Source organism: Drosophila miranda (genome assembly GCF_003369915.1).
Source record: "Drosophila miranda strain MSH22 chromosome Y unlocalized genomic scaffold, D.miranda_PacBio2.1 Contig_Y1_pilon, whole genome shotgun sequence".
NCBI lineage: Eukaryota > Metazoa > Arthropoda > Insecta > Diptera > Drosophilidae > Drosophila > Drosophila miranda.
Window position 1 is genome coordinate 24,692,368 of NW_022881603.1, and position 11,015 is coordinate 24,703,382.

Here is an 11,015-nt window from a genome sequence, read left to right on the forward strand (position 1 = left end):
TTGAAGTTCGCCGATTCCATTAACTTCTCGTTTCTCTGGAATTATTATATTTGCTTCTATTAGATTTCTTCTTTTTCTTGAATTTTGATTTATAATGAGTTATTTCTTTTCTTCATAATGTTTTTCGTCTACCTGTCTAATTTCGCCCGTCCTTTTGAAAGGATTTGTTACTTAGACTTAACTAGAGGTGATAGTTTATAGCGGGTATCTACTTCATACTCTATGCGGTTTTTATTTAATTGAGTGATTTTATTCACTTTATTTAGTTGGGTGTCATAATCAGGTGAGCCTGCATAAATGAATATATCAGCTGGTGTCCTATTTGTGGTATTATGTTTGGTTTTATGATTATAAGTATAACGAATTAATTCAAACTTCGTGAATCTATCTTCTGGGTTATCCTCGCTAGATATTATTCTTAATTTTTCATTTACTGTTTTATGAAATCTTTCTACGTCAGTTATTCCATTTTTGCTGGAAGTGATCTCTATTTTGACGTTTTCCGCATTCAGCCATGCTTGCAATGCTGTGCACATAAAAGCTGAATCTTTATCGGCTTTGATTTCAATTGGTTTGCCCATCTCGTTAAAAACTTTCATGATGGCTCTTTTTGCTTCTAACCAGTCACGACTTTTTACTTCTACAAGAGTGGCAAACTTCGAGTATACGTCAATACATGATAGGAACTGTTGGTTACCAACCATATAGAAATCTATGACGTATTTCTCTCTGATGTTCAGTATTTCCGGTGTAGTTTCGAATGCCAACTTCGTATTTCTATGCTCTGTTTTGGCAATATTACAAGTAGGACATTCGTTTATGATGTTTTGGATTAGTTTTTGATAATCCGGGTAATAGTATTTTCCCCTAAAACAATTGACGGTTTTCTCTATCCCTGGATGGAGTAAGCCTTTATGATTCTTTAATATGGTTTCTTTAAATTCAGCGCAATTCTGAATATCTAGGAGTTTCGTGCTTGATTTAATAGCTTTGGTTATATTGTTAGAATTAATGATTTCTAAATAGGCTTTTTGGAATGGAGGAAAATCTATTTCGTTATGGAAATATAATGCGCTCTTTTTGGTGCATAGATATTCCTTTATTATATCCTTCGCTAAGGTGTTAGTCATTTCCTTATACGTGATCTTGATGATTAGCTTGTGAAAATAACGAATTGTTTCTACCTTATCTTCATTGCCTTTTATTAGCTCAATTTGCCGATTGTAATAGTTAATTGGTCTTTCCGTGATAGCAATGTGATTTAGATTGTCTTCCTGTGCGCTATGTACAGTTGCACCAACGCTATTGGAAGCTTCTCCAAGGAGATTTTCATTAATCTTTACCCTTGATAAGGCATCAGCTACATGATTTTCTTTGCCTGGTAGATATTTCATTTTAAAATCAAACTCATTCAGTTTTATTTTCCATCTTTGTAATTTCATATTTGGCTCCTTGAGGTTGTTCAACCAAATCAAGGGTTTATGATCGCTTTGTATCTCGAATGTTCTACCGAACAGGTATGAACGGAAATACTTGGTTGCCCATACGATCGCTAATAATTCCTTTTCGATGGCTGAATAGTTTATTTCATGTTCATTTAGGGTTCTGCTAGCGTAGCAGATCGGTTTGTGTTCTTGTGACAAAACCGCTTCCAATGCTATGTTACTAGCGTCGGTTGTTACCGTGAACATTTTATCAAAGTCTGGGAACGCAAGGATAGGGTCTGAGGTGATGAGTACTTTTAATCTCTCAAATGCCTCGACGTACTTTTCTTCCTTGGGGTCTATGACAGCTCCTTTCTTTAGTTTGAGTGTCATGGGTTTTGCTATGTTTGCAAAATTAGGAATGAATTTCCTGTAGAACCCGCACAGACCTAAGAATGACTTTATTTGTTTAGTCGTTTCTGGTATTGGAAATTTGACAATGGCAGATATTTTGCCTGGACTTGGTACTATTCCTTCAGTAGTGACTACATGACCTAGGAATTCAGTTTCCTTTTTCATGAATTCACATTTATCCATTTGTAGCTTCAAGTTGGCGTCTCTCAACTTTCCAAATACTCTCCTTAGTGACAACAAGTGTTCTTCCAATGAAGTGGAAAATATAATGATTTCATCTAAGTATACAAAGCAATCTTTGAAGATTAACTCTTCTAGCAGATTGTTCATACATCTTTGGAAGGTAGCTGGGGCAGTGGTTAGCCCAAAGGGCATACGAGTGAACTCGTAATGTCCATGCTTAGTGGAGAACGCAGTTTTGGGGATTGAGCTAGGTTCCATGGGTATTTGATGGAAACCTTTTGCTAAATCGATTGTCGTAAAATACTGACATTTACCTAGTTTGTCTAGGATTTCATCCATTCGTGGAGTTGGGAATTTGTCCTTAACTGTTATTTCATTTAGACTTCTATAGTCTACTACCATTCGATATTTTTGCTTTCCTAAAGCATCTATCTTCTTCGGAATCATAGATATGGGCTAGCAGTAAGGAGAATTCGACTTTCGAATTACCCTGCCTGATCATATCTTTGATTTGCTGGTTTACCTCCTGATCATGTATCTGGGCATATTTGTATGGTCGTCTGTAGACCGGGTCTTCATGTAGAGTTTTGATCTCGTGCTTGATTGTACTTGTGAAAGTCAAATTGTCACCTTCTCTGTACTGCACATCCTTAAACTCATATAAGACCTTCTTTAACTCTTCCCTCTCTTCGTCGTTTAAGTGTTCCAATCTTAATTGATTACATTCCCTTAATTCACTGTCTAGAGCGGAAGCGAAGTATTGATCTCCCTCTGGAGATGGGTCAAGGCACTTAGGTGCGATCTTCTCTTCTTTTGTAGAGGGATCAGTGCACTTCTGTGAGGTCTGTAGCATACAACGTATAGCGATACGCTATCATAACGAGCTGATCTTATTGTAGCGACCAGAGGAGCACGCGCTGGTTCCGGCTTCTATTTGTCGTCGGCAAGGGGGGGGTGAGGATTTACCACTGTGCTACCTGCTCGCATTGGATACATATAATAATATTGATTTCGCGTTCTGTTTCCCTCCCTCACACATGATCGATCGGACTGGCCATGCAGAAAAGAAACTACCAAGAGTGACAAGCTATGCACACATAGAGGTTGCTCTGCAAAGAAAACAGAACATGCTGAAGTACGGGTTGTGCTGCTGAGTAGCTGTAGGTGTAGCAGCGTTTTGCCCACCCTACCTTGACCATCTGGGCCGCAAAGCCATATTAGTGGCCGATGATCCCTAAATCCCCCAGACTCACTTCATTTCCATAATCCACTCGGCATGGCGCCCTAAAATAATTTAGTTCATTATCGATTTCATTTTAAAACTTATTTATTACTTGACACAGGGGCATTTCCCTACTCTACTTAAACTCCCAATTGACTCAATAACTATTTTAGCGAACAACAGGATTCGAGAATATTCCAGGTTGGAAATTAAAATAATACTAATAATAATTAAAATAGAAGAATTATAACTAAATAGAAAAAAAGAATTAAATGTGTATATAATAAAAAAACAGTATATGTATATAGGAGGTAGCCGCTAAACTGGCATACAAATTTAACAGAGCATTTGTGACAACAACAAAAAACCCATGGTTACTGTTCTTGCTATCTCTTCCGGCATGTGGATCTGCCCAACTGTTTTACCTCTCCCCCTCTTTCTTTCCTATACCTCTCCTTCTCTCACGCTCATGCATGCAATTTATTTAGAGTAAAGCAATATTCTTTCACTTACGTGCCATCCATCTCCAAAAGCGCTTTTGTCGAAGACGATCCGCTTGCTATAATTGCTGTAAATGTAATTTTATTGGGAGAGCACAACAACAAAAAGAGAAAAGAAGAGAAAGAACAAGGCGCGCAGAGGCTTTCGGGGGACTGCTTTTTTTCTTTGCTTTTGAGCATTGATATTGTATTTCTATTCCCTTATGCCTTTCTTTTCTTTGGGCTCCACATAGGGCTAGCCCTTACGGTTTAAGGGAAAAGAAAAGCAAGACTGAATTAACGGCGCTACACTGCCGAAAGGGGAGCAAGGTATTTGTATTCGTACTCACTAAGACCTTGCCTATTGGCTCATGGGTATAATTTTGATCTGGGTTTTTATTTCCTCTACTTTTTTTTCACTAAGCCAGGTCGGCCGAGGGCAAGATATTTACGCAAAAAAACTTGGGGGCAAAAAAAAATGTTCAATATTCCGCTTTTAGTTTCGCAGCTTCCCGGCGCCGACGATGCTGCTGATGCACTGAGTCGGACCCACAGCTGGAGCGGCGGACTCTCTGCCTTGCGCTTCTCTGCGCCAGCGGCGAATTCGATCGGTTCTTGTGCTTTTTTTTTTTTTCGGGAGCGCAGTCTCTTCTCTTCCCTTTCTATGGCCAGCTGGTTGTGGCTGCGGCCGGCTCGGTCATCGATCCCAATTATCTTTTTCCGCTATTCTCCCTTGGAAATCTGCTTGGCACAACGTGCCAATTCTGTAATACAAGAAAACCCATGTTCCATTTAACACTACCTAGCGACACCTAAACCCCAATGTCCAACTTACCGCTATGTGGCGATTGGCACTCTTGTTATATTAACTTGCAAATGGCCGTCCGAAACAAAAAAAAGAGACCACTTTCGGATGCCTTGCCTCCGGCGTGGGGTCAGAATGGAACGCCCCCTTACTGGGGTGGCAAATTTCTTTTCGATTTCTTTATGGTATAATTTGAAAGCAACACGATTCTTTTGTTTGTCTTTTTTTCTTTGATTTAGCACTGGCGCGAGGTTTAGTTATGTTTTTCCGCTAATATTTCCTCTTTCCACCCCAAACACTACCTTCTGAAGTGGGGCCCAAAATCGAAAAGAGCGACCGTAGCTGGACTTGCATTCACGAACCCTCCTAACAGCGAAAGTGCCAACCACCATTTCCCTCGAGTTAACATAACCGCGGCCGACTCTCTCCCGAGTCCGACCGTCTGCCCAAAAGGTACCCGTCGATCACGAGCAATAGGGGCGCTAAACGCAATTACGATATTCCCTGGATTTAAAATTTTTGATTAGTTTTTTTTTTTCCGTTCTTTTATTTTTGTTGTTGTTGTAGTAATATTTTTGTAGCTGGTTCAAGCGTCACTACAAATTCCCCCCTACCAAAATCACACTTTGGGGGAACCACACCAAAAGTGGGATCCTCGCTTGAACGGCTATTAAAAGAGAAGTTATTGTTTTAAATCCTTGGCGTGAAACTTCCCTATTAATTTACCCTGCAGATCTTCCACCTCATAGTAGCAATTTCCTAGCTTCTGTCGTATCCGACTTTTTATAAACGCTGGTGCTAGTTTAGCGCTAAAGCCCTTCGCGAAATTGCTTTGCTGGAAATTTCGCCGATATATCTCCTGGCCTACAACAAATGACACCTGCCGACTGCGCAAATTGTACGTTCTTTCATTCCTAGCGTGTTGTGCGTGCATCGTATCCTTTGCCTTATGTCTGATGAGGTCAAACGAATCCTCTTTACCAAACTGTACAGTGCGATCTTCCAGCATCTGTAAATTTCTTAACAGCCTGTAGCTGGCTCCATCGACAATCATGTGCTGGCCAAAAGCGAGGCGATAAGGAGTCGTATTTATGGCTGAATGGACCGAGGAACGCAGCGCACAGCAAATGTTACTGAGCTGCTCATCCCAATTCTTTTGATCAGGGCGGACATATGATTTCATTGCAGCTATCACCGATCGGTTTACTCGTTCTGATGCGTTTGCCTGCGGAGCGTAAACAGCAGTATACCTGTGCACAATATGATATTTCCCTAGCAGCGCATTAAACACCTCCGACCTGAACTGTACACCATTATCCGAAACAATTGTTTCAGGAACCCCAAAACAATGGAACAAATCTTCTTCCAGATACCGTGCCACGACATCCGCAGTAAACTTTTTTACTGGCTTTAAGAAAGGAAACTTCGACAAGTGATCAACCACAATAAAAATCCCTATATGCCCAGAACGACTTCGGGGATACGGCCCCAGGAAATCGACAAACAGTTTCTGGAAAAACCTATCCGATGTACCAATGTTCCCTAAAGGCGGTCGAAGGGTATGATTGGGATGCTTTGTGATCTTGCATACATGGCAATTATTTATATATGTCCTTACGTCGGACACCAAATTCGGCCAATAGTAGAAACGCCTAAGTTTTTCTAATGTTTTGTTTATCCCACAGTGAGCTGATAGCTGGTTTTCGTGAGCGTCTTTTAAGGTTTCCTCGACTAATCCTCGTGGTATCCAAAGCTTCCAACATAAATCGTCAGCTACCTTGTCTCCCGCCGCGTGCTCGGCGCGTCGGTATATATACCCCTCTACGATTTTCAAATCTGGAGTCTTGGACGCGTTTTCAACGAGTTTGTCTCTTAGGGCTACATACTCCGGCGACCTAAATTCTTCTGACTGAAGGTCAACAATGCTGGACAAAACTAATGCCGATAAGTCTTCGGTATTTGTGCGCGAAAGAGCATCTGGGACTACGTTTTGGCTACCTTTTCTATGCTGGATTTTAAACGGGAACCCCTGAAGTTTTAAGGACCATCTAGCTAACCGTGAACTGAGATCAGACTGGGTCATTAGCCATTTTAAAGATGCATGGTCTGTTATGATGATGAACTCCTGCCCTTCGATGTAAGCCCTAAACTTCTTAACCGCCAAAACTGCTGCCAAACACTCTTTTTCGGTCACTGTGTAATTCCGTTGGCATTTATTTAGCTTCCGTGACATGAAAGCCACAGGTACTTCATCCTTGTCCTCATTGGTCTGCATCAACACGGCCCCCACGCCTGAGTCACTTGCATCACAATGTATGCTAAATGGTATATTGAAATTCGGGCTATGCAAAACTGGGGCTGCGCTCATACGTTCCTTTAATAATTCGAACGACTTTTGTGCTTCTTCGCTCCAAACAAAGCTACGCTTTTGCTTTAGAGTATCTGTTAAAGGGGCGGCCAATGCAGCATAGTTCCGGATGAACTTATGATACCATCCAGTTAAGCCAAGGAAACGTCGAACTTGCTTAATTGAACGAGGTACTGGAAAATCGGTAACAGCTGCTATTTTGTCTGGATCGGTATTAATCGTGCCATTACCAATTACGTGACCTAAATATTTGACCTCCTTTATACAAAAATGACTCTTTTCAACATTTAGGGTTAAATTTGCTATTTTAAATTGAGTAGCTAGAATTCCTAATACCTCCAGATGCCGCTCAAATGTGTCAGACACGATCAAGAGGTCATCAAGGTAGATGAAAACTTCATTTCGGAGATTTGCGGGGATAACCTTATCCATGAGCCTTGACATGGTCTGAGGTGAGTTAGTTAGCCCAAATGGCATCACGGTGAACTGATAAAGAGGCCTCCCGGGAACAGTAAACGCCGTTTTATCCCGCGATTTCTTATCGAGCGGTATCTGCCAAAATGCGTCTTTTAGATCCAAGCTTGTAATGAACTCGGCCTTGGGCAATCTCGCCAAAATACCATCGATAAGCGGCATAGGGTATGCGTCCTTTACTGTAGAGTCGTTGAGTTTCCTGCTATCGATGCATAGTCGAACTTTGCCAGGTTTGCGCACTAATACTACTGGTGAGGACCAACTACTATTTGATTCTTCGATTACCCCCAGCTTAAGCATTCGATCCAATTCATTGTACATCAGCTTCTCTATAGCAGGTGAAACTGGATAGTGACGCTGCTTGATTGGTTTTGCGTCAGCTATATCAATCGAATGCGATATCAAGGTGGTGCGTCCTAAACCTTTGATAGCAAAGGAGGGAAACAGAAGAATGGCAGCTGCTAGTGTTTTTTGTTGATGTACAGTTAATGACCTACTTAAGGGATCGCTCACTGACAAAACCGATAGTTGCTCACTTAAAAGAGATACTGGAAGCAAGTTAAACGCCTTCCAAAAATCTATACCCAAATAAAGGTCTCCCGATAAAGATGGGACTACGAAAAAGGTTATCTTCTTGGATTCGCCTCGATAGCTAACCTCTGTCGTCAGTCGACCAATAATATCCTGCGATTTTCCATCGGCCGTCTTCACCGTGGCCGATAAACGCTTATATTCCGTTTTCTCCATTACGTCTTTCGCCAGATGACCGCCAATACAGCACACGGACGCACCGGTGTCCAAAAGGCCGACTACCGTGTTACCCAGTAGAGTGACTTGGGCATATGGGCGGAAGTCATGGAGTTTCCCAATTACTGTCTCCAATAGCATCTTGCGTTCGGCCCTAGTTTGACGGTTGAAGGCGATCCTACGCAATCGCGATCGAGTGCTACTTTTGCCGGGAGTGGAATAATTAATGGATTGCTGTAAGTCAGGGTGATATGACGCGGCCGGTAATAAGTTATGTAGCAATTTTGGAGTCTCATCTAATCTGTATTCGTCCCCCTCGAGACAACTTGTTTGCGTGCACTTTTCGGTTGTGCACGCGCTGCTAAGTTTTTTGTGGCATTCGAGCTGCAACGGCGGCAGTTTGGCTTATACGTGTCAGCCAATCCACAACCAAAGCAGAAGCCTCGCCGTTCTGCTAGACACTCCTGATAACGGTGGCCCTTCGCCCCGCAATTCCAACAGGAAGCTTCAATGGCAGCTACCTCTACCTCTTCAATATCAGAACTATCGGATTCGGAAATGTGGTCTGTTTGATGTCCCAACGCACTAATGTTGCGATATTTGGGTTTCGGTATCGCCACTGAAGGTTTGTAGACTGTCCGCATAAAAATTTCGCGTGTTCGCACCAGATGTCTTAACTGAGCAATGGTGGAAGCTGGCTCATATAATATTTCTCGCTGAACCTCAGTAAGAAGATTTGCTCTTAGAGTCTCTAACAAAGATTGCTCCGACATGGGCTGTGTGAGCCGATCTGCCAAAGAGGCGATCACACTGTAAAAATCATCGAACGACTCATTTACGAGCTGTTTACGATCTTCGATTTCCGTCCGGATTATGCGATCCGTGCGTGAATCTTTGAATTGACCCCTTAACGCTACACATAAGTCATGCCAGCGAATTTGGGACACACTTTTGTGGTATCTCCAATACCACTCACTAGTACCCTCAAATAAATTGTTCGAGTTTCGGGCTACTAGTTCGAAGTTCCCATTCATCGTTTGGTGGGTTAAGGCTTCGATTCTATAAATGAAGTCATCTATAGACATAGAATCCTTGCCATTGAATCTCAGCTTCCAATTTGCCATTATTTGACTTATACGATCCGGACGTACCTCACCCGGCAGTGGCGCCTGACTAAAGATTTGACCATAATCCCGTGTCTGATCCGAAGCTGCCTGCGAGTGTGAATTGGGCAATAAAGGCTGTATATTATGCTGCTCAACGTGTGTCCCTGATGACAACTGTTCTATACGGATTGGGGACCTCTCTCTAGAGGAAGCTGTCGAAGCTGCTTGTAAACCTGTACTAATAGCTTGGGAAAGTTTTTCTGTTAGTTGTGCCATTGCTGCACTCATGGCTAGAGTTTGCTTTGCCATTTCTGCTGAAATTGTGCCTGCCATCACCGTGTACAAAACATCACTTGCCGCTCTATTGCTCGTAGTCGGCGTGGAAGCATCTAAATTCTCCTGATCTGGTGGAGGGTCAGGCATGGTTGCAGTTTCGACTGGTTTGGTTTTCGATCTAGTAGTCAGTGAGTGAGAAATAGACGGTGCTCTTTGGTTCGAAGTTGTGGGACGTTCAATGTCTTTTAGGTTAATCAATTTTTCAGGGCTTCGTTTAACCGGCATTGCTCTTGACTCGCTTAATTAAATTAATTTTGTATAACGCAAAAAAAAATTGTATAAAAGAAGGAATTTGTATAAACTGTTTGGTTGCCATGCTATCGTTTCATATGGTTGTGACGGTCTTAATCAGCTGTTCTAACGTGAGCTTGTCAATATAGTACAGATTAGAATAGAAAACGAAAAGAGTACACGATAAAATATTATTTTCCGCCAGTGGCGGCTACGCTGTAACTCACTAAGCTCCAGCAAACAATATTAGGAAGTATACATAAGTGAAAACACAAAGGAAGCAAAGAAGGAAGGGAGATATGTTACATAGGAGTGAACTTTCCTGAGAAGGTATCACGATTCCAAATGCAACTGATAGGTATGATTGTCCTCAAGCAAGGTAAACGGGATGGCCGTAGGTCTTGACTCCACGTGTAACCAATAAGCAACGCCTACTATGCAGTATGAACAATCCACCCAAGGATTCTAATGACTTTATACTATTAAATTTTGGAGTTATAACCATTTAAAGTTATAACGCTTCCAGAAACTCTCCATAAAGCACATGAGTTAACTGTTTTAGTGGAGTCCAGGTAGTAAAGCAATTTTAAGCTTTAGCTATCTCCATAGAGCTCTAACCATTAACAGAACAAGGAACCGAGAACCAATCGAACAAGTGTTAGGAACTATATTATCAGATGTAATTGATAAGAATGAAGACTATCGGTTGGGGTCAGCCAGGATGGCTGCTTCGGGCCCCACGTTGGGCGCCAAATAAGATTATAATATATCTATAAGTTAGAACTGTAGCATACAACGTATAGCGATACGCTATCATAACGAGCTGATCTTATTGTAGCGACCAGAGGAGCACGCGCTGGTTCCGGCTTCTATTTGTCGTCGGCAAGGGGGGGGTGAGGATTTACCACTGTGCTACCTGCTCGCATTGGATACATATAATAATATTGATTTCGCGTGCTGTTTTCCTCCCTAACACATGATCGATCGGACTGGCCATACAGAAAAGAAACTACCAAGAGTGACAAGCTATGCACACATAGAGGTTGCTCTGCAAAGAAAACAGAACATGCTGAAGTACGGGTTGTGCTGCTGAGTAGCTGTAGGTGTAGCAGCGTTTTGCCCACCCTACCTTGACCATCTGGGCCGCAAAGCCATATTAGTGGCCGATGATCCCTAAATCCCCCAGACTCACTTCATTTCCATAATCCACTCGGCATGGCGCCCTA

General features: G+C 42.1%; 1 long non-coding RNA gene across 1 annotated transcript; it reads right to left on the reverse strand.

The window, feature by feature from the left end:
* Positions 1 to 3,511: 3,511 nt before the first annotated feature.
* On the reverse strand, positions 3,512 to 5,392 carry LOC117191272. Its single transcript, XR_004473999.1, has 3 exons — positions 4,558 to 5,392; positions 4,073 to 4,486; positions 3,512 to 3,811 (listed from the first exon to the last, which is right to left on the reverse strand). It is a non-coding gene; the product is annotated as an uncharacterized LOC117191272 (long non-coding RNA).
* Positions 5,393 to 11,015: the final 5,623 nt, after the last annotated feature.